We start from the raw sequence: 25,420 nt of genomic DNA, 5'->3' as shown, positions 1-25,420 counted from the left end.
TAATACCACAGGTATACTGTGTATCTGTTTGAGTACTGTATGTAATATCTGTTCTTTATACATAAAAAAGTAACATTCTTTTTTTGCCCACTTCCAAAAAAAAACAAAAATTTTGCATCATCAGGCATTATTATCTACACTGAGAATGAATGCTTTAAAGCAATTATTGTTTTGCATGTTAACTGGTTTAATGATGAATCACAATCTGATTTTTTCTAAGTAGGCCTGGCTGCTTGGAGAGAATTAAACGAGATATGGAATCTAAAGGAGAGAGAAAGAGAAATGTTAAAAGATGACTCTTGAGGGCTCCAGCCTGAGCGTGTATGCTGGTGGCGTTCACTAAGCTTAGAAGAAGACAAACACTTTGGGATGAAGGTAATGAATTTAATTCACGTGTTTGGGCGACATCTAATGAGTGATGCTCTGTAAGAGGCTGGATTTCTTCCATATTGATGCTCAAGAAAAATAAATGTGTTTATAGACTTGAGAGTCACCAGCATATAGATTTTAATTAATGCTATACGAGTAGGTGAAATAACCCCCAAGTGAAGACTACAAGAGAACTCTAAAACACTGGTAAGGAAAGAAGTATTTAAAAAAAAATATTTTAAGTGTCTAGAACTGAGTTACCCCAAAGATATGCCATAGCACTAGAATATGCTATCAGTTGGTCACATGTTTCATCATGGCATCGATCCCCTATACCTTCAGAAGGTCATGGGGCCTAGGTGGTCAGAGCCACACCTCAAGCTGGTTACCTCCAGCCATAAGCAGTTTTGTTCCTCCAATATGCTGCACAAATATCATTTTCTGTGTGTTCCATCATGTGAAAAAATGTCGGGAAGTGATGGACTAGAGAAACAAAAAAACTGGAGAAACAGGAATAAATGATTAATAGTGCCGAATAGTATTAAAAGTATAGTGATATGTCTCAATGAATACAATATCAGTTGAATGATAAGTGTAAAACCAGATTTGAGTTGCTTGAGGAGTGATATTAGGTGAGGATTTGGGTATGGTGGATTTAAATATATTCGGATTGACTATAAGTAACAGAAAAACCCAAAGTAGCCATGGTTTAAATAAGACTGAAGATTGTATTTGTCTTGCATATCAAGACTTTCAAAGCCTTATCATACAAGATGAAGTTAGAACTCCTATCATTTTGTTCACCTTCCACACAGAGAAAGGAAGGAGGGACCAGAGAAGAAAGAACTGTCTCCACAATTAAAAGATATTACAAAGTAGTTGAACACACTATTTCCACTGTATCCCATTGGCAAGGACGTATGGGTTTCTTCGGTGGTCCAGTACTAAGATATACAGAAGACAAGAAAAGTGGATACCAGTTAACAACTAGAAGTCTCTGCCTCAGTAGACATTTTTTCAAGAAGTTTCATTGTGAAAAAGAGATGAGAAATATGGAGATAGATGGAGGGAAGAGTCGAGAAGGAAGAGGAATTGTTTTTTTTTGGAAGATCAGAGAAATATGAGCATGTTTAAATATTGAGATTGAGCTCTTAGTGAAAAAGTTAAAAATACAGGAACGGGAACACATTTGGAGTCCTTTGCTTAGATGCTTGGAAATAAGAAAAAGTTACATGTTTTTAAATGCAGTAAACTTGATAGGTATTTTGACAGGAAGTTGAGAGATAATTTTTAGATAATAGGAGGTAAAATCATTCACTGAGAATGAGGGCAAGGATGGAAGGGTGGGTGTTTTGAAAATGGTTGGCAGCGTCAAAGGAAAAGAGGCCCTTTCTGTGCAAGACTGTACCAAAGCTTCTGGTTTAATTAACACAGAAAATTTCAAACGTGAATAAATATAGAAATGATAGTATAATAAACCAATATTCACCCAATATCCTGCCTTAACACTTATCAACTCATGGCCCGTCTTGTTTCATGTATGCTGCCACCCATTTCCTTCACCTCTTATATTATTTTTAGGTATATCAGACATCATATATTTCAATTTATACCTTTATCGTTGCAGGACTAGTTTTAGGAACATAACCATCTACCATTTTCATGATTTAAAGTAAGTATTTAAAATCATCAAATATTCACCTGATGTTTACATTTCCAATTATCTCATAAATGCCGTAATGTTTTATAGTTTGTTTAATCAGGATAATTGTTTCATGCATTGAGATGGATGATAACTTTAAGTCATTTTTAATATATGTTTTCCCATTCTCATATTTTTTCTATCACAATCTATTTCTTTAAAAAAGTCAGTCTTTGTCCTGTGGGTTTTCCCATGCTCTAAATTTCCAATCTAAATTTGCCCATTGCACTCTCCCCCCACACACCCTTTTTATTTTTCTTAACCAGTCTTTTGGTATTGTTATGAACGCATGGATTTAAACATATTTTATGTGTTTTAATCCATGGCAGTTATGTTATTTATCATATTTTCCCAGATTTGCCCAGTGGGAGCCTCTTCAAATTGCCTTTGCAGTCATTGTCATGACATCAACCATCTCCGATGGACTTCCCTTGTTCTCTGCAAGGCTAAATGCTGCCTCCCTGGAATAAATCATCCCTTCATGAATCCTCAGTTTCTTTTAGTGGGAAATAATATTTCAAGACCATAATAAAGATTTAGAGATGCTCAGTTTTACTGGGTTTTTGTCTTTGTTTCTAGGTCTTTTTCAGTGGACAGAGCTAAAAGGTAGATAGATGATAGATAGATAGATAGATAGAAAGAAAGAAAGATAGAAAGATGACTGATAGATAATTATATAGATAGATGATACATAGACAGATGATAGAGAAATAATAGGTAGATTGATGATACATAGACAGATTAGAGAGAGAGAGACATTTTTTAAAAATTTCATTAGTTAACACAGATACTTGCAATTGAAATCCTGGTCTACAGAGTTTTTTATTTAATTTTTTCTGTCATATCTATGTGCCCTTTCTCCCACACTGACATTAGTGGTTGTCAATAGTGAGAAAAATGATAGAATTATAGTATATAGTTTTTTCACAATATAGATAAAACATTCTCAGAATAATTGTTAAATGCTGATATTGTTATGGAATGAACTTGACAGAGAAGCGGTTGGCACTCAGAGGGTTGGAGAGTCAGGTATTTTATTACACCGGTGGACCCAGATGAGCTAACACTCCAAGATCTGAGCTCTGAGCTTAAGTTTCACAGGGTTTTATAGGCAGACTCTTCATTTTTTTTAGATTTCATTTTCTCAGCATTCATGTGGCTAATGCAATAGTAGGTTTTATTTTCTCAGAATTCATGTGGCCAGGGTGGCAGCTAACGTGATATGCAGACATGGTTACAGAGAATGTGAGCAATTGATTAACAATGGGGCTGATGCCATAAGCAAGCAAGTACTATTTTGGGGCTTAGAGAAAATTATACTAAGTGAAACAAGTCAGGCACAGAAAGAGAAATTCCACATGTTCTCACTTATTTGTGGGAGCTAAAAATAAATAAATAAATAAACACACACAAAAATAAAGGTGCGAGGAAGGAAGAAGAGAAAATAACCACAAAAATTCCTTGAACTATTTAAGTCAAGTGAACAGATACAGTGTAGTGGGGGGAGGGGAGGGGGGAGAGGAATGGGTAAAGGAGCATGAAAATCAAGTACAATGTATTTTCAGAAATAAAATTTAAAATAAAATAAAATAAAGGCAAAATAGGCTGAGAGAATTAATTTTAATTTCTCCTAACAATATCAATATTATAATTACTAAAAATGTGTATTTTTATTTTGTTTATGCACTCATTAAAGTATTGCCCAATGGGGGATGTATAGTAAAATTATTCTGTTTGAATCTTGGAATAGTAACTCTTAGTGTGGTTATATCACCAAATGGATATAAAGTGACATTTAGTTTTGTTTTTGAAGCTCAGGGATTGCTATTTCTAAAATTCAATTTTACTAGTTATGTAAGCAATTTACATAGCTCCATAGTCAAAGTTGAATACAAAGATTATTGAAAGAAATTCAACATCTATACCTGTCACCACCACACAATCTTCTTCTTTCCTCATGGGTGACATGTTTTTGATGAAATTTATGATTTATGCTTTCATTTTTTAAACATAAATTTTAAAATATAAATGGTGGTATGATATGTTCATTTTTCTTATGTTGCTTCTTTCACTTAACAGTACATTCTGAAAATCACTGGCTTATTTGAATATAGAAATAGGCCTTGTTTCTATTTATAGCTGTCTAATACTCCATTGTACGAATGTACCAATCTACTTAACTAGTCCTTTATGTCTTTTGTCATTACAAATAGTCCTGCAATAAATAGGCTTATGCATACATCTTTCGTATTCTTCCCAGTGTATCTTTCAGAGGGATTTCTAAAAGAGAGATTACTGGATTAAGGATTAAATGTACATGTAATTTTGCTATTGGCTAAATTTTCCTCCTTAGGTGTGTATCATTTTTCATTTATACTAGCAAATTATGAGAGTTTTCTCAAAAGCTTGTCAACGGAATAGATTGTCAGACTTTGGGGTGTTTTACCAATCTGATAGGTTTTTTTAAAAAAAGTATTTCAGTGTATCTTGCTATTGTGGTGAGGTTTATAATTTCACATGATTAAGAGCTCTTTACACTGAACTATTTATTTCTGTAGCCAATTTTTATAGACTTACTCCAATAGTTCTAGAAACTGCTTATATATTTTCCTTTACTTCTGCTATTCAATATTATTAGTATAATTTTTATCATTTTCATTACTGTTTATTGATTTTGAGTAACAGAGAAGTTTTCTCCTTCCCAATTTAAAGAGGAATTCTGCCATGTTTTCTTTTATTATTTATTTGGTTTCATATTTTTTGTTTAAATATCTGATGTATTAATGTATTTGGAATTTATTCTGTTGTACAGGGTCAGCAAGAGGACAAATTTTAATCTTTTCCAATATACTTTTCCATATTTAGCTATGCAACACCAGTTATTAAAATACATACTCTCCTCTAATGATTTTACATCCTGCTTTTTCCAGATCCCAAATTTGTACACCTGATTGGGTCTATTTCTAGACCTTTTGTTGTGTTACAATGGTCTGTCTGTCCTTATTTTTCTTGATCTATCTACAGGCAAAAGTACCTACTGTTTTTAATTATAGAGACTTTGCAGTATATTTCAATATTGGGTGGGGGTATGGTCCTCTGCACTCTACTTTTTCAGTATTTTCTTAGCTATTTTTGGATTTTTCTTCTTCCAAATTAATTTTATAGTTAGTTGCTCCAGATAAAAAGAAAGAATTATTGGCCTATACTGCTGATCCTGTTTGTTCCAGGCTCCATCAAAATCAAATTGTGTTTGCTAATCTCACTCTTTCATAATCCTTCATCTGTATTTTTCTTCTTCAGTTTCTCCTGTAACTAAACAGATGTTCTTCCCTTATCCTAATGCAAACACACATGCACACACACACACACGTACATGTTTGTGCATGCTCACATGCACGTGTGTACACACACTTCGTAGTGTTCAACTTTTCTCTTGTTATCTTTCTTTTATCAAACTACACTCCATGTCTTCATATTACCACCTCACATTTACTTTTAACCCATTTCTTTTTTTCCTATCCCATTTTGAGAGAACATTATCAAATATAAATTATCCTTATTTTTCTTGATCCATCAACAGGCGTATTTTTTCTTGGATCCTCTTTCTCTGTCTTCCTTCTGAATTTGTGTTCTCTGTATTTCTTCTGAATTTAAGTTTTTAACAAAGTATTTGTATGAGAATCACATGTGAAATTCTCAAACTTGCAGAATAATGCTGCTTTAGAAATGACACATTAGACATTTTATTTTTATATTTCTAAAGGAAAAAACTGGCAATATCTCAAACAGCAGGTAAATTATAATGAAACATTGGAAAATACTTAAAGTTTAAAAATTCTCTAAACTGCTAATATGTTCTTTCAATCAATTGGCAATAATTTTAAAATACAAGTCATCACTAATATCTCAGGGCAGCCAACACTGTCATAACTTACAGATCAAGTATTTCCGGATTATCTTTCCTTAACTAAAGAATGTAAAGTTATGATTTATAGAAAATGGTCTCATGGACCATGGCTTACGTGGGATGTTATTTTTATGTGGCCTAATGTTTTCGTGATTGATTTCAGGGTTTCATATCTGAGAAAAATGTTAACGTATTTTTAGTGGCAAAAAGATATGCTAGGCCTAAAAAGAGGTTCAACAGTACCAAGTTTACGAACCCTCCCTCAGTAAATTTATAAAGTTTGATGCTCGAGGCTATAGAAATTATTGCTTTATGACTGTGAAAGAATTGGCAGTTGTTGAGGAAAATATGAAGATAAATTTCAAAAGGAAACATTAAAGACAATTTTAAGACCAAGGGCAAGATTTTTATACCTGTATTATGCTTATATAATACCACATGAAAACTCTCAACAGTAAAGTAGTGGAGATACATTTTCTTACCTTTTATAAGATAAAAACAAAGCTCTGAGACATTAAATTCCTTGCTCAGAGTAATTAACATGGATAAGGTACCGAAAGTCGACTTTGTCCCTGCAATAATTAGAATTTTTAAGATTCTTTGATATAAGGTCTATCTCTACAGGTTAGGTTGAAATACCCCAAAATAATATAAATGCTTATACTTGTATTATCTGAGATAAACATATACCTATTCCCAAAAGACTTCTATTAGATTACAGGTACGTAATACCTCCCTTGAAATTCCAAAATACAAAACTTCTGAAAAAAAGTTTTTAAGTGAGTTTGGCACTAAAGCTAGTTTGGATGCAGAAACTGATGCAAACTGCTTGAAACTATTTGTATCTTTTATTTATCTTATTTTTTTGTAAACATTCATATATTTCCTTGCAGAAATATGAATTTGTCTGCTACTTCAGACCCTGCTGAGGATGTTACATAATATACATTATTTGTCTAGCATCTCTTTCTAACTCTGAAAAATTCATTTCTGAAGCACATCTGATTCTAAGGATGTCAGAGATAGAATTTGAGGACCTGTATTCCTTGGGAAAATATATAGAGTGACTATTTACAAATTTTGATTGCTTTTTATTGATTTTTTTTGTAAATTAATATAATTTTTAAAACATATTCTACTCAAAGATGTGTGTTTTGGGGCTAGTCACTATCTCTCTGAACTTCACATTCTACAACCATCAAGTGAGGATAAGAAAGTATTTCCCAGGGGCGTGATGTGATAGTTATAACTGTCAAATAATAGAATGCATGGGAAATGGTTTCTTAACCTATCAGCTACTCTGCAATGTGAATAATTGTTATTTTCTGTCTGTTAATAACTAGCATTATTCTTCAACATTCTATTTGGAATGGCTCTCACACTCACTAAAATTACTCTTTCTAACTATTAACAGATACTTAATGATTAGCTCATAGAATGGCAGGCACTTTTCATAGTGTGAGCTGGCAAGTGAAGTCTTCCTGGTGTGACTCCTGCTATAAGGGCTAGCTGATTTTGACATGAATTATTATAGTTCATACTGTTAGTAAAAGATGGAAAGCCAAAGGGAAAATAAAAAGAAATCATTTGAAATAACAAAGAGGTAATTAATAGCGTCGAGACCTGTCTTTTATTATATCCATCAGAAAGCCGTATTATTTAATGTAAACTTATAATTTTCCTGAAATTGTGGCTAGATTAACCAAGAACCTTCTTAATAGCTAAAATGATGACTTAGTTCTCAGTCATTGCCTTTCTTATGGAAAAGAAATGAGCAAAGCTAACAGGAAAGGTTTGTTATTCCTACCCAAGCTATGATAGATAGATGTAGTAGCAGTAGCAATAGTAGCAGTGCTGGTGCTGGTGCTAGTAACGGTAACACCATGACCATCTGTTTTCAGACTCATGTAATTCACTGCTTATTTTCATAGGTTTTTTGAACAGAAAATTTCTCCAAATTCTAATAAATGTGTCAGGTATTTTTCTCTAACACAAAATTTTTCACAGATTTATCCTAAAACATATTACCAAAGACAGAAAAGTCATTTTCTTTTAGAATAGTGGCAATATTTAGGGCTTAGAAAGAGTAATTACTTGAGATCACTCTAACGACTTGCTTAACAATTTATTATTTCAAAACAAATAAGCCCTGGATTTTTATTGCTCAGAGAGCTATATCATTTAACTTTTCCCTATATAATTGAATGCATAGTGTTAATACGTGTGTGTGTGTGTGTGTGTGTGTGATCAGTATGTTCCCAGTATAGATTCCCAGAAAATGGATGATGTTTTTGTGTTATTCTGTATGTCTAGAACTAGTCCATTCTCACACAGTGTACTCAGAAACATAAGGATACAGTTTTTTTGCTTGTTATTGGTTTATGTTAATCTCATTCTGTCCATAGAACATTAATAGAACAAAACAAACTAAATGGTTTTTCTTAATAGATAAAGCAATAAAGCTTTCAACAAGGGTAATTGATGAGTTGATGATTTGTAGTAAATGAAAATATTTAGGCAATACATTTTCCATATCTCCTTAAATTAAACCATAAAGTTTTACTTCATCTAGTTGTATCATATTCTTCCTAGAACATTAATTGTTCAATGCCAATATTTTTAAATAATTTATCGCCATAGTTAACTTAACTGAATTTATACATATATTTATAAATATATACATATATTTTATTTATATGTCTGGAAATTCAAATATCATGCATTGGCATATGTGTAAGAAAAATGTGGCCAATTTGAAAAAAATAAAATATTTTTTGCCATTGACAAAGAAAGTTAACTGGTTGAGTGTACTTTTTACTTTTAACATTTTGTTATGGGTCGAGTGCACTCAACAAGACGGCAGACTCAGCTTTCTACACGCACTAAAACAACAAGGAGGAACTTCCGATTCTGACAACCATTTATGCTCTAAACTTAAATAGCTGGAAAAATATGAAACAATAGTGTGCGGACATTGGACAAAAGAAAGCATATAACTGTGTTTCCTGAGAGAAGAGAAATAAATGAGTTAAGCCCTTTCCAGGTCAAGAAGGTAGACCTAAAATAAGAACAAATGACCCATAACCAGTAGAAAAATCAATCAATGGAAACAGATTCAGAAAAAAATGGATGTTCAAGTAGTTGCTATAATATACTCTATGTGTTTAGGATGGTAGAAGAAACATGAGCATGATAAGGAGGTAAACTGAAGGTATAAAGGAAGCCAAATTAAACCTCCTAAAGGTGAATAATGCAGTATTCAAAGTAAAATACTGGATGGGATTAGCATCAGAATAGCTCTCACAGGACAAAATATCAATTTGTATAAGCCACAGTGACAGACCATCCAAAATGCACCACATGGGAGGAAATCTGGAGGAAAAAAAATGTTAGTTACTATTGGGTCCGCCGCCGGCCAACCCGAACAGCCCTAGCCTCGTTCCTTTTGGTGGGTGAGCAAATGGCCCGGATTCCCCTTTCCCTCCTGTCCCCTTTGGAAGGAGATGGGGGAAGAGAGCCGTGAAGAGAGGTGAGCACAGCCGCCAGCCCCAACCAGCCCGGTAAAGGACACTCAGACATGGCGGGGGTTCTGTCGAGCAGTTCTGTTTATTATCACACAAGCACTTGCTTTTAAAGGCAAATGGGGAGGGGAGGTTTTTTACATAATCTTATCAGCTTAAAGGTCAAGGGCATGCATCCTGTCTCAATGCCTAGCTATTGCAACCTCGATCGCGGAAGCGCGTATTTGGCCAATAAGGGCTAAGGCAAGGTTCCCGCAGACACTCCCGCCCTACTTCCTCCCGGCCCATCTTAGGCTGCCACGTTAATACGCCCTTGTGGGCCTATAAATAGCGCCACTTAAGGTGGCCTTAGTTTTTAAGGCCTGACAAGTTACTGGTGGAACAATATCAAATAATCTAACACATGTAATTGGAGTTTCAGAAGGAGAGAAAATGGATATTTCAAGAAATAATGGCCAGATTTTTTCTAAATTTGATGAGAACTCTACCCAAAATCCAAAAATCTCAATGAAACCCAAGCAATATAAATATACAAAATTGCTGAAAAGCAATGATAAGACACCTCAAGAAGAGTCAGAGTAAAAAGATACTTTATCAATGAGGAACAAATATAAGATGACAACAAACTTCTTGTTCGAAACTTTGCAAATCAAAAAACATTAGAAAGACATCTTTAGAGTACTTTAGTGTATATTTAGAAAATAAACTCTATCTAGAACTCAATACACAATATAAATATCTTTCTAAAATAAAACCAGTTTTAGATAAACAAATGCTGAGAGAATTCGTCAATAGCAGATATCTACTATGAAAAAATGATAAAAGTTACCAAGACAGAAGGAAAACAATGCCAGGTGGAAATCTGGATTTAGACAAAAGAAATGGTAAATATATGAGTAAATACAAAATATATGTTTCTGTTTTGTTAAAAGATAATTTACTGTTTAAAGCAAACGTAACATACATTGTGAGGTTCATATCACACATAGAAGCAAGAATATATGAAAATAATTATACAAATAATAGGGAGGGGGGAATGGATATATAATGAAGTAAGGTTGTTTCACTACCTGTGAAGTCATACAATATTATTTGAGAGTAGCACGTGATAAGTTAAAGTGGTGTGTGGTAAACTATAGAGAAGGGGACAGCAAACTAGAGCACCCTAGCTTCTGTCAATGAAGCTGTCATCTGTGCTTGTTTATGTATTGCCCACAGCTGCCTTGAATCTTCAGTGTAAGAGTTTAGTAAGTGCAACAAAGACCATATGGCCTGCAAAGCCTGAAATTTTACTATCCGGTCCTTCATAGAACAAAAGTTTGGCAATCTATGACCCAGAGGAACTATAAAACAACTAAAGCAGAGAGATAACCAATAGTGCAATAGTGCAAATAAAAGGAGAAAAAATTTTTTAAAACCCTCAATTAATCCAAAAAGCAGAGAATGAAGAAAGGAAGAAGAAATATTATTTGGGACAAGTGGAACACAACTGCCAAGATAGTAAATTGAAACCCATTTATATTGATAATTACATTAAGTATAAATAGACAAAATATTAAAAGGCAGAGGTCATCAGATAAGATTAAAAGAAGCAAAACCCAACTATATGTTGTCTAAAAGAAACCCACTTAAAATTTTTAAAAGGTTAAAATTAAAAGCATAAAAAATATTTCATGCACTAATAAATTAATATCAAAGTAGATCCATGCAATAAATGGATACATCACAAAACATTATGATGTTAAGATGGAAAAAAACACACAGAAACACACTATATGATTCCTAGAAAAGTGATTGCACCTTGAAGTCAGTGATTGTTAGGGGTTAAGAGTTAGGGGAGGGAATTGACTGCAAAGAAGCGTGAGAGAACTTTTCGGTATTAAGGAAATGTTCTATATAAAAATTACAGTAGTGGTTGCCTAACTGTATGCATTTGTTAGAACTCATTGAATGTGCACTTGGGATTAGTTCATTTCTTATGGTGTTTTTACGAACAAGCCTATGAGATAAACAACAATGATAATTATCCTAAAATATCTTAAATGATGTGTTCAAAATCATATAGGAAGTTCAGTTAACTTACAGGTAAACCTGTCACTAAAGACTCCTGACACCTGTTCTAACGATCTGTATTACACAGTATATTGCCCTGCAAGAAAATCGCTGGAAAGGTCTGTGAAGGCGAGGACCTTGCCCATCTTCTCACTGCTATATTCTCAGTATTAGAATTGCCTGTGGTTGTAATCCTGCTCGGTTATCGTTACAAAGTAACTGAAGTGAAGAACAAAATAATAAATATCATGTGATAAATTATGATTTATCAGTCGCCAAAATGCCTCTGTAAGTCAAATGAAAGTACTACAGGATAGCTGCAAAATGGAAAACATGGTATATGAATGCTTATTTTTAAATTGTCTAAATAATATGTTTGGTACATTTTTCTTCAACCTTCAGATACCATTTCAGGAGAAGTACCTTTAAATTTAAAGCAGTGGATCCAATCATTAAAATGAAAAAATATATAATAAATGTGGTATTTGTGTTTCCAAAATCTTTCAGACTTTCTGTAATGTATTTATTTTCTATTTTTAGATTATCAATTAGATTCATGGCTTTAAATTTAGAAGTACTTTGCCTAAAAACATATCAAACCCATTATTTGAAATGCAACTAATTCTATTTAAACATAAATATACCCTATGTTCCTTACTTTGCAGACAATGCAGATAATTTTGGCCCACATCACTTAATATAAAATATTTCTCATCACAGTATTTTGAAAGATACTGGGATTTACTGAAAATTTCAATTCACCAGGGCCACCCAATAGCCCTGAAGGTCTATACTTGGTGGTGGCCTGGGAGTTGTGGGGCAGCGGAGAAAATACCTTAACAAAACAAAACAGGACTTTGCACCATTGAAGAAATGTTTTTTAGACTCGTTCATGTTTCTGAATTCCCTGTCACATTAAAATACTAGCAAGGCTGTTCTGGTCTTTTAATATTTACAGAAGGTAGTAACATAGATTTTAAAAAGTTAAGAAATATTGAATGCTCCATTTTGAAAGGAAAATTTAGTCTCTAGTAACTAGAGTTGTGTACGAAGCTCGTAAGTGATAGAGTGGCTCGTTGCAGAGCTGATATTTAGGTATTTTTGAAATGTTGCCAAAATCATTCTACTGATTTTGGTATTATTTCATGCAATCTTCACTTCTGAAGGAAAATTAAGATAGCCCCCCCTTTTTTTTCTTGGAATTTCCTTGCCTGTTATAAAATAGCTCTAAATTTTTGAAAGATAATAAAAATCATTTAAAATAGAGGTTGGTTAAATAAAATTCTTCTTTTATTCCTATCTCTGATCACCTTTTTTTCCCCCTAAAATATACTGGTCAGTTCAATAAAAATGGGTAAAATGGTTGTACTGATAAACACAGTTCAGCGTTCAAGTGGAATACGAGCCAGTCTGACAGATGGGTGACACGTAACGTGGATACAAGGTCAGTGAGGGGAAAGGAAACCTTCAGTAAGGTTGTGCTAGTACTAATTATTGGTATTTTTAGACTACATAGAAGGAGTAAGTAGTGTACAACTGAGATTATTTTCCCGACAAGGTATTTCTTTGTAGTAACTGAAGAAAAATATGCCCTCTCTCTCATATAGAACCTATTTCTTTTACTTGCTTTTTCTCATTACCGTTCACACCTGCTGTGCTATTTCCCATCCTCAAATCGTCTCCTCCCATTCCTCCCTCCCTTTCTCAGTTTCTCTCTCTCTCCCTCTCTCTCTCTTTCTCCCTCTCTCTCTCTCTCTGTCTCCCCCTCTGTCTCCCTCTCTCTCCCTCTGTCTCTGTCTCTCTCTCTGTCTCTCTGTTCCCCCCATTTCCCTCCCTCTTTTCTAATCTCCTCCGTTTTCACTGCTCCCAGGCTGCCACCATCTCTCACCTGGGTTTCTGTCCCACAATGACCACTCAGTATTCCCGAGTCTGAGGTTGCCCACCCCCACCCCCACCAAGTTCATTTCCCACGTAGCAAAGTGATATATTTAATAGGAAATCAGATCGTGCCACCAACCTCCCTACCCCAGCCCCTTACAAGTTTTCAATGTTTTTTTTTTATTGCATTTAGAATAAAATTCAAACTTCTCACCAAGGTCTGTAAAGCCCTCGAGGATCTGGCCTCAGCTTTTTCAACATCATCTTCGATTAATCTCCTCCATGCTCACTTCAGTCCATTCTCTGGCGGCTACTTTCTGAAGATTAAACTAAACCATTTTAAGATTTCCCATTTGCTGTTCTGTTTACTTGGAACACTGCTCCCCTATCTTTATGTATCAACACCTTTTATCACAATATACATACAATTATTTTTTAAAATTTATAGCTTGATTTTACCTGCTATAATAATAATAGATTACCTTTACATAGCACTTGGTATGAATTAGGAACTAAGTTTAAGAACTATATATTAATGTCACTATATTAATTTTAAATTGTATTACTTTATAATTTAATTCTAACAACAATGTATAAGGTAGCACTATTCCAGTGCCCATTTTACAGGTGAGGAAACTGAGCACATAGAAATTAAGAGAAAATAAATAATTTGCCTAAGATCGCAGAGTGAGTAATTAATTGATAGTGACAGAATTTCAATTTTGTTTCAGAGCCTTTGTTCTTAACTGGCCTCTCAGTGATGTTTGTAGTATATGAAATGTTTCTCTGATTATACAGCATATAGTGGATATGTACTTTCAGAAGTTGTATTAGTCTACTAGGACTGCCACAACAAAATACCACTAGAGAGCTTCAAAGACTGGATGGTTTAAACAATAAAAATTTTATTTTCTCAAAGTTCTGGAGGCTGGAAGATCATGGTGCCCAAAGGATTGGTTTCTTCCTGAGGCCTCCCAACTTGGCTTGCACATGGTGGCCTTCTTGCTGTGTCCTGACATGACCTGTTCTGTGTGTCTGCAGTCCTTGTGTCTCCTCTTCTTATAAGGACACCAGTCCTATTAGACTAGGGCCCAATCTTATAACCTCATTTAACTTTACCCCTTAAGGCTCTATTTCCAAATACAGTCACATTGGTGATTAGGGAGATTTAATTGGTGATTAAAATTTGGGGGGGGGACATAACTCATTCATAAAGGAAGAATAATGCTAACCTACACAAATATATGTAATACTTAAATATCTTTCTTAGCAAATTATATTCTCTTCTTTCACAAGGCCTTTTAAAATACTTAAACAAACAAAAAAAGGAAATGTGCTTATGTGGAATAGGACTCATTAATTAATTATTTTGTAAGAACTATAAGACTATGATTTCATTTCCTTCTTAATACACTCTATTTACATAAACCACTTTGAGCGGAATATTTGCTATTTTTGAAAATTTCAACTGAATAATTGTATGTGTTAATTATAGCAAGATGAGTTTCTTTGTGAATACTTCTTGCAATCCTTGAACTTTACCCTATAGAATTTCTTTTAAAGTGTGCAATATTCTAGTGTGGGTTTTTTTTTTTTTTCCAATTTTTTACAAGAAGAAAATGGTTTCATTAAAGGAATCATGTCAATGATGGAACAATAATTTCAATGAAAATAATTTAAACTAAATAGCAATTTTTATTTTGCCAAGGTCATAGTTTAGCTATCAGAAATACAGTGAATGTATTCACAGCAGATTCCCTTAGTAGATATTTTCTTTGGGTAGGAAATAGAATGAAGTCAAATTTACCAAAGCAAATTCATTTTATGCAGTAAATATGGTGTTGTATTTTTGGTACAGAACCTTACTTTAATCAGTTTGTCATGGCCAAAAATAATTATAATATCTTAAAGATACAGCAAGGCTACCACATTTTCCCCTTCAGAATTAAGAAATAACTAAAAAATAGCCCTAGGGGATGACTGATGGGAACAAAAATATCTGACTTTTGGCTGATAAAAACTATTGTTGAATGTGGTTTTGATGTGTGCCCCCAATAAGCTTTATAAAACTCTCACTCCTTAATTCTTAAACACAAAGCCACAAAGAGAGAGAGACAACTGACAGCTTTCCCAACAGAGAAGCATGGCAGAGAACAGAAGGCCAGGATTGACTCTGTAGTGAGGCAGACGTGAAAGAGGAAGAAAATAGCTCTGGACTCAGCAACTCCTTCCAACCTAAATCAAGAAGATAACTCATTCTTGTCCTGAGGAAAAGCCAGTGAGGGGTGAAGGAAGAAACCAGTAGTGGTCACTTCTGATTCTGATATTATCCATGTCTTGATATAAACCATATAAAATTTGTGAATTGAGCACATTAGCAAAACGTTTGCTCCAATTCCTGTTGTTCATAGCAAAATCAAAATCTTCAGTATCTTATAATTTTATATCTACTGTTGGAAATTTCTGCTATCTAGACAATTTTTACATTTTTAACTGGCAAACGAAGTCACCAATAAATTTTGGCTTAATTCCAGAACTAAAAATGAGTACAACACTTGTTAATAATCAAGAAGGGAAGTTTGGTATCTGTGTTCACTGAGAAGTTGTCTGGTGGAATTGCTTTCCTTGTGTGACAGTTCAATGACGCCACTGTTTATATAAGAAACTGAGTTGTACAAAGCCAAACGAAAAGGAGATTTTCTAGTAGACCTGTTATATTTCACAATATGATGATTTAGTCTTCACAATGCACTGTCAATCTCTGTTCCTTTGCATAGCAGTTGTGGAAATTCACACAAGGGAAAAATTTCTCGAAAAGCACACATGAATCAAAATTGCCTTTTATATAGAGAAATAATCTTGATAATCTTTTGACCATGCACTATGCTTTCAACTGGAATATTATTTGGAGTAAGCATCATCATATTGGAATTCTAAGCTCCAGCAAGTTGAGTTAGCCATCTACTCTTGGGAATGATTGCAACATTTAGCAAATGAAAATACAGGTTTCCCAGTGGAATTTGAATTTCAGATAAACAACAAATAATTTTTTTCAGTATAAGTATGTCACATGCAATAGCTGGAACATATTTATGCTTAAAAATTGTAGCTGTTTATTTAAAATTCATGTCTCACTGGGCATTCTCTAATTTGCCAGACAACCCTAACATTCAATTGGAGGGTAGATGCAATTCCTTATATCTACAGAGATGCAACTGAACTTTAATTTGAATATTAATTTGATGAGGCTATGATTATAATAGTCTTACTGGCAAATTCACAGTGGGTTTCAATTATCCTGAAGTTTATCTGCCTTATAAGATAAATTTCCAAAGTCTATACATTTTTATAGACTTTAAAAATAGGGTATATCTGAATATCAACTTGAAATACCATAACTGAAATTATTTTTTAATATTAATTTATATTTTATGAAAATAATATATATTCCAGTCAGCAAATTATTTATCAGGGTCGTCTATGTTGACCTTAAAAAGTCTTTATTTTAGTTTAATGTTGTAATTTGAGTATTGATATATCTCTACTGGTATGAAGTTTAGTCTTAGATTTTGGATCAAAGTGCACAGCTCAGTACTTCTTTTAGGAGCCACGTTTGTCTGCAACTGATGTGACTAGAAGGAATACTGTGGCTGCAGAGCAGGATTTTTAAGAGTGTCATCACAGGCTAAAAACTTTAACCTTGGGAGAAATTACGTTTATTGAAGTATGTGTCCACATGGCTTTACATTTACATCTTATGATAACCTTGAAATCTAAAAAATTGAGAACCTATAGCAGTTTGGTTTTTTTTAACTGTCCTATATATTACCAAATCAGCTTTCTATCCTTATAGCCTGAAGATGTCTTCAGAAAGAATTAGTCAAGTTAAAAAGGAATAGGCTTTTATATAATATATATATATATATTGTTGTAGAAACAAACAAACAAACAAATGACTCAAAGACATTCTTCCTTTAAAACTATGGTTAAATTCTCTTCCAAAGGTTTCTTTGCATTCTGCAAAAACAGTAGGGTGATCTATATCAGATGTATCATGAAATAAAGACCTTCAAGCTTCTTAGACACATTTCTATCATGTTTACTAAACACAATGTAATTAGATGATTTTTCAAAGAATTCACAATATGAATATTCCTCTCTGGGATTGCTGTCCATAACCCTAATTATTTTTTGTAATTGATAAGCCATAAAAACTCAAGTTTTTTTCTTTAATAGAAATACTTTTTTTCAGCAAAATAGCTTAAAGAGTAGACTGTTCCGAACAGAATTAGATACTTTATTTTTATCATCTATTGGTACAAAAAAATGGGTACATGTCAGATGTTTCCAGCGACTGTAATTTGAAAATAGCTAAACTTATGCTCCCAATCAGGCTGTGAGCACAACTTTGGCAAGTTCTTGTTGACAGCTATGTAGTTTGAACATAAGCTGCTCTACAATAATTCCTGTAATTTTCTGTAAGTAGCATAACAAACTTGGCATTTATTTATCTTCTGTATGAAATGAATGATCATCAAAGTACCCTCTCCCACATCCTGATTAACCGATCTCCAGATACCAGACTAGAGCTGAATGATGTTGTGTAAGTTGATCTCATATCTCACATAAGTCATGTATTTTTAGAAAACTACCAATTTCTTTTTATATTTTTATTTCTGACATTATAGCCCTTTTTAGTGATATAAATGTTTAGGAGCTCAAAGACTAATATTTTTTCAATAAACAAATGCATTTAATGTGTTGCTGTGTGCAGTACTATAAAAATTGTAGGATTGTTTAAAAGAAAGGGTATAAAAATAAGAAAATATCAACATGAATTCTGTATGCTGACAGCTAATATATATTTGCAGAAATGAGAAAAAACATAAATAATAAGAGAACAACTCAAAGTAAATCTTGAAATATCCCACACTATCTAGTTCTAAATAACTTAAATTTCCTAAAAGAGTAAAATAGGCCAAAACACTTACTAGGAAAAGATCTCTGGGAGTAATTTAAGTCATTGAAAAATATGTATGAGGGTACTTCAAACAGTTCATGAAAGAATAGAATTGAAAGATCATATGAATCTTTTCATGAACTTTTTCAGGTACACTTGTACTGTGAATGTATAATTGTAATAGCACTGCTTTAAATGTGGTATAGAGATGACTAAGACATTTTCCCTGACTTCAAAGTACTTATATTCTAATTAACAGAACTATAATTTAAGCATGGAAAAGTTTAGTAGCAATATATAACATGACTTTGTCACTAATAAACAGCCTCAATTGAGTGAGATAGGTGATGCTTTTCTAAATTCAAGGAGGAAGACATTATTGAGAGTTGGAGTGATTACAAAGGATGCTATAATTCAACTAGACTCTAAAGGGTAGACAGGATTTGTGTTGGTGGAGAGCAGCGGACATTCCAGAATGGGGAAAATAGCTTGAGAAAATGCATGTTGTGGAATTGCATAAAGTGCTTCAGTTGGCAGTTTGTCCACTAGAGAAGCTTCGTATTTTTAGCATTTCTCTTGTTAAGTAGTTAAACATAATATCAGAAACGTAAGTTAGACTTGACTCTGGAATGGGCTTCAGATGATGAAATAAAGAGTTTAAACTTGACTTTATAGGTGATGGCAGCACTTTAATATATATAAAGCAAGAAAGTAGCAAGATTTTAGAAAAGGCACTTTGGCAGGTTTTGGATGTAGAAAGAAATTCCTGAGGAGAATCTAGTCTTGAGCTACTTGGTCTTGTCCTGAACTTGACCAAGGTAGCTAACTCCAGATTGTATTAGTGACGTGAAACAAATGCCAAAGATACAAAAGTATTGGTAGGTGTTAAGTCCACAAGACGTGTTTTTATCTGTAATCAGGACAACAAATAAGGTCAGAGACTAGCAGAAGTAAGACAATTTTGTGATGCACAGAATAAATGGATCCATGCAAGTGGCTTAGAATCGAAGCTGGTAAACTGCAAAGAATCAGAAGACTACTTTTATACGTTGCCAGTTTTGTGGGCAATTTTGGCTGGGGTGGAAACAGTATTATTCTTTTTAAAGGAGTTCTGCAGGAAGGAATAGGACTGATTGGCAGGATGAATTAAGATTGGGATGGGCCTGAAAGTCAGGTAACCAGCTAAAAAGCAGGTGTGAGGGAGATAAGAATTTGTCATAGCATCAAGATAATAGTTTGTGAAGGCAAGTTCATATGTAAATATATTTATGAAGGCAAACAGTGAGACTTGGTCATTGACTTGGAAATTGGAGTCTATCATAGCTTTAAGGTTTCAGATCTGTGTGATTACAAAAAAAAATGTTGTTTCATCAGAACAAGTCAGAATGGAGAGAAAAATTTTCAAACTGAAAAGAGGGTTTGTTGGCTGGAGAAAAAAGTGAGATGGTTAGCTAAGTCCATATATATAATAAGCCAAGTGAAAATGTCTAGAAAGCATGGACATGTATGGCAGTACTGGAGATTAGAAGGTAAGCTAGTTATGTACAAAAAATATTTATTTTTCATCTTCTAGAAGAAGAAAACTAAAAAGAGAATGATTTTTCCAAAGAGATGCATAAAGAGGAAAAAGTAGAAGAATGAATACTGGACTGTTGAATAATGTTTGGTTTTATGGCAGAAAGAGGAATGAGTTTCAAAAACTTGATAGTGAAATACAACAGCAGGAGTAACTGTGAACCTAAGATACAATTAGTGAGTACAATAATGTTCTATTTTACCATCAGATGATACTGGTTAGGACACAGGAGCTTTGAGAAATCAGATGAATAACAATATAAACTACTAGAGTTCATAAGGCACTGCCAAAAATTATATCCAAGGATGTTGTTGAATTTACAGAGGACATTAAATAAGAGAAAAACATCATATTAATGATGTGCCTGGCTTTCAACTACCCACCCAAGAGCCTTCACTTAATATATTACTATAATAAAACAAAACTGCCCTTTTTCTCTAGAATCCATATCTATACATGTCTTCTTTCTTTTAAACTCATAAATTCAGGGAATTTTTATTAATTCTCCATTTTATGCCTTTTAATCCCAACTTTCTCTTACCTCTTTTTCAATTAATTACATAGAGTTTGCAAGTTATGCTTAATGTATTTGTATTTCATAATAAATTGTAAGTTTCTTGAGCCTAATACAAGTATTTCCCATAACTATTTTTGACAAAATGTTAAAGAACACGTTGTTAATCTTCTGAGTCTATGAACATGGCCTTCCATCAAATATGTATGTTTATAGTTTGAAATAATTTCCCAAACTTTTGAACTTATATATAAAATATGCACGTTACTATGTATACAGGTATTTTCAGAGACCTTTTGGACACTCTCCTTTTATTGGTTTTAAGCTAAAACATCAGCTTGACTACTACTAAAATAAATAAAAACCTTTGCTCACATCATTACAATGATCTGTTGTGGCACTGAAATAATTAAATTTTAGTAGAACTGGAACTATGATAAAGCACCATGAAAAAAATGTCTACCATGGCAAGTAGTATATAAAAACACAGTTTAAAAAATTTGCTTTATTGAACTCATAGGTTTAGTAGTGTTAACCATAGAAAAACGAGCTTTTGTCAGTACAGCAATGAATTTAGGGGATAATGATTGTACTTGTACCTTATATGCTTTTCTAAAAATTCACTTTCAAATGCTTATTCTAAATGAAGGGGAAGCATTAATTTGATTCAGAGAAAAATAAATCACTAAATGATATCGCGTTAAAAAGCAAAATGTGCGCTCTTAGTTTTCTTCATCGATCTGCATTGCTAATGATATTTAAAGTAATTATAAAGCAGTGTTCATGGATAACAAGATCCAGTTAATATATCCAAGAACACGAATCTCAACTTTTATTTGATCAAGAAAAAAAGCAGATTGCAGTGCTTTCAATTGCCTCTTCTCATTTTCATTAAGGGATATATTTTGTGAATATTTTCTCTTTAGTTTTTAAGAGAAGTACACTCGTCACTAGAGTCCTCACTTAGATTAGTTTCTCTCTTCATTTTTTGTACCTCTTTCTAAAGTTATTATGGGAGTATGAAATACTACTTTCATTTGCACCTGGCACAATACTTTCTCAGAGTGATGCATTGTGTATATTTACCTCTCTCCCATCCAAATCCTCAGTAACTTTCCACTGCTTTTAGAAAAGAAATTGAAACTACTTATCCTGAAAATTAAGGACCTCAGTTAGCTGTTTCCTACCTTTCTTTCTGACTTTACCTGCCACTACTTCCTAGTGTGACCAGCCTTCTAAAGTCAAACTCATTTTCTAAGCACATCAGCAACAGCCTCCTCTGTGTTCCCCATTGTCCAAGTTTGGGGATGACCCCAGCTCCCCTCCTTTCAGGCCTGGAGAGACAAGTTCAAGCCAACTCACTCAATAAATTATTTCCTAGTTCTTTCCGCTGTTCTTTTTCTCTTTGTGTGATGCTCCAGATTTCTTTTTCTTCTTTTTGTCTGTTTCATAAATTATGCTCTAATCTGCAGGATAGGAGTAAGATTTTGTGATTTTTATATTCCCAGGTTCTCAAGAATCGGGCATTAATGATGAGTACATCTGGTGAGGGTCTTGGTGCTGGTGACAATGACCCAGGGGTCTCACATGGCAGAAAATCGAGTAGCGGAGAGAGACTAATCTCTCATGTGCTCTTCTTTTAAAGCCCTCAGAACCACACCCATGACCACCATTATTAATCCATTCACTACCGCACAGTCCTACAATCTAATCACCTCTTCAAGGTCCCACCTTTCAATGACCATAATAGGATTTCCTACTCTCAGCAGTTACAGTGGGAATTAAGCTTCCAATACGTGAACCTTGGAGGGACACCATTCAAGCAATCTATAGCAATCACTTACTACACCATAACCTGAATTTTAGATGAATAACTTTCCTGGTAATTAAAATATTATGTGTGCATAATATTTGCCATAACATTTATCAAATCATTAATTTTTATAGAATCATAGAATATTTAAATTGAAAAGACTGTGGAAATTCTTATTTTATGAATGATAAAAATAAGACTAAGAGAAGTTAAGTAATGGAAGAATCATGGCTAAGATGTAGGTCTCCTTGATAGATAAATGGCCAAAGTAAGAGATAATACATCAACAAAATACTGAAAGAAATCATAAACTTTTGATAAGATGAAGGTGCTAATAATAGAAAAATAGTGATGCTTGATCATCAGTTTTCGTCATCCTAATCTTCTCAGGTATGGAAATGGTAATATAATTCCTGAAAAATCTTACAGGCAGCTAAACAGAAAGTCCTTCCACCAGTGTTATATACTGAGTCACAGTTTAGATAACCTGAAAACTGAGCAAATAGCAAAGCAGAAATTTGAAGTGTCAGTGTGAGTTAACGTTGCCTTTATTTACTATGACGAAGTTATTTGTTCTGTTTTCTTTTGTTAGATACTTAATTCGTCCAGATCCACTGGTGTACCTTCCAGACAGTGAACCCAGTCGGAAAAACACCATCTGCAACGCCACTGGCCAAGACTCTCAAGAGGAAACTCAGCTTTGATCAAAAGGAAATAACAGACTTTTTTTTCTCTACAAGGATCTTGCTTGAAACAGAAGTGTTGCTGCCACGAAAGAAACTAGATTGGAATATGTTCAATTCTCTCATATTTAAAAAGAAAATTTATTCTCTTTGAAGTATAGATTATTTTGAAACTTAATGTACTACTTATTGGTACTTCCTCTGTTAATATTTGAAAGACATCAATGGAATGATTTTGAAAATCCAAATTAACACACAAAAATCTAAACCTGATATTTTATTGCTTGACAATTATGCAAATTGTATAGTCAAAGTTTAAAATTATTAAGGTTTTATGGAAATCAACTAAAAATCTAAGTATATTTGGTGCATCACAATGGACATAGAAGATTGTTGCTCCTCTTAAAAGTTAAATGTGTCATATTATATTATTTAAATTTACCGTTTTATAAAATGAACTCATCATAAATGTCTAGTCTTCTCCGCATAGAGATTAATCGACTTGTGTGGCTGACTTTTGTGTAAGAATCATAGTTTGCTTTAGAATGCAAATCTTTAAGTCACTTTAACCTTTTTTTTTCTGCCTTTTCATATGATATCATATTCATTATAGCATTTGAGATGTTCATAGCATGTTTTATGACATTGAAGAAACTAGAACATAAACAAAAAGAAATATTAAGTACCTGATCTTTTTGATAACTTTATGTCTAGCACACATTTTATGCCCAAAGTGTACTAGAAAGCAAAGTGTACTATTGTTCACCTAAAAGAATGCCTAACCTAGAGAAAGTACTTAATACACATTTGCTGATTTAAATTTAATCTGAGAATAAAAACATTAATTGTATTTCTTGAAATAGGCAGTAATGATTTTCATTAGACTCTTGAGCTTTAACATTGTTCGTATATCTATATAGAATTTCACTTAAAGTATTTTAAAATGTTAAAAAACTGTACTTTTTATGTACTATGAAGATAATTTAAGACGTTACAATCTTCCCTCTGTTTTTAGTATTGAATTAACCACACTTAAAAATATATGTTAAAAAAATTTATGTAATTTTGAAAAAGCATCTATAAGAATTAATTTTAACATGTTGAGGAAAAGGCATAAAATAAAAAATAAGTAATTCTTATCCTTTAATTGAATGTAAATTATGCAGAATTTGACTTATAATTTTAAATATAAATTGACCCTTAGTGATGCTAATGCTTTTGTCTGTATTGCTTATTTTCCCTACGGAAATAAATCAAAAAGCACAAGATAACGCATAGATAGTTTACCAGGTAGTTGAAGTGTATTAAAGTGTTCCCATGAGAGAAACACTGGCAAATTTACAAAGATATTTTTCTTCTAATTTTATATTTTTCTTTTTCTCTTAATTTGAAGTTGAGTTTAAATTTAATAAAAAATAAGACATGAGACTAGAAAGAGACATTTTATTCTTTCTTTTTATAATGTAACAGATCAACTAAAAGGAAAATAGAATTTTGTTTTTAGAAAAGATAAAGAAAGCCTAATGTTCTTTAAATAATTCTACAGAAATAAAAAAAATAAAATAAAATGTGAAATAAAAAATTAAAGCAATTGTATAATTTGGCTTAGTGAATATGAATTTTTTTAAAAGTATTTTACATTACCCACATTTTAGAATAACAGGAAAACCAAGAATTTCCCCTAAAACAGAAAAGGCCTGTCTTTAGTCTTTTTTGATCACATAGAGAAGTAGAATTTAGAATAGATTACTTAAAATTGGGAGCACACCTTAAAACTAAAAGATTGTAGGCATATGCATTGTATATGTCATAAACATCTGAAATATATTTGAAAAACATAAATGTTCACATATAAATTGTTAAAGATGAAGGCAGAATTGAACTAATATATGTAATGGAGAAATATAATAAATATAATGAACTTGTTTTATATTTGCATGTCAGTAGTCAAGTATGATGTTTCTTTGAGTTGACATTTTCTTACTCCATTACAATTATTTTTCAGAATTAATGCGAGATTTTACAAATCTACTTACTCACCAGATCTCAAGTTTAGTATTTTTGCATTAGGATAGTTGTCAAGACTAGGATTTTCAGCTAGGATATGATTATATTTCCTATAAAACTAAAAATTTTGTTTCATAAGTTTTAAAATAATTATTTTTGATTAAGAGCATTAGTTCAAATTTAATATTTGACACTATTCATATCAGCTTGCTATAATAATAATAGCTATTAGTTCACTAGATATATAGTTTATTAGTCTTTCTGTTATTTAAAGAATAAAGCCGTGCTTATAAAAGACTTTTAACAAACCGTTGCCTTTTAAAAATAATTTCCCTTGTTCATGAAAATAAAACATAAAGTAATAGTCCTAGAAGCCCTCTGGGAATTGGCTCTGTTTATTGTCTATGTATCATTTTGCTACCAGTTACATGAATTGCT

The 25,420-nt window shown here is 32.9% G+C and overlaps 1 pseudogene; it reads left to right on the top strand.

Annotated features, from left to right (window-relative positions):
* Positions 1–22,996, top strand: part of LOC134384434 (potassium channel subfamily T member 2-like) — a 110,361-nt pseudogene extending 87,365 nt beyond the window's left edge.
* The last annotated feature ends 2,424 nt before the right edge of the window (positions 22,997–25,420 follow it).

Source organism: Cynocephalus volans, chromosome 8 (genome assembly GCF_027409185.1).
Source record: "Cynocephalus volans isolate mCynVol1 chromosome 8, mCynVol1.pri, whole genome shotgun sequence".
Taxonomy (NCBI): Eukaryota; Metazoa; Chordata; class Mammalia; order Dermoptera; family Cynocephalidae; genus Cynocephalus; species Cynocephalus volans.
Note: the sequence above shows the minus strand (reverse complement) of the source record. Positions and strands in the feature narration are given on the sequence as shown.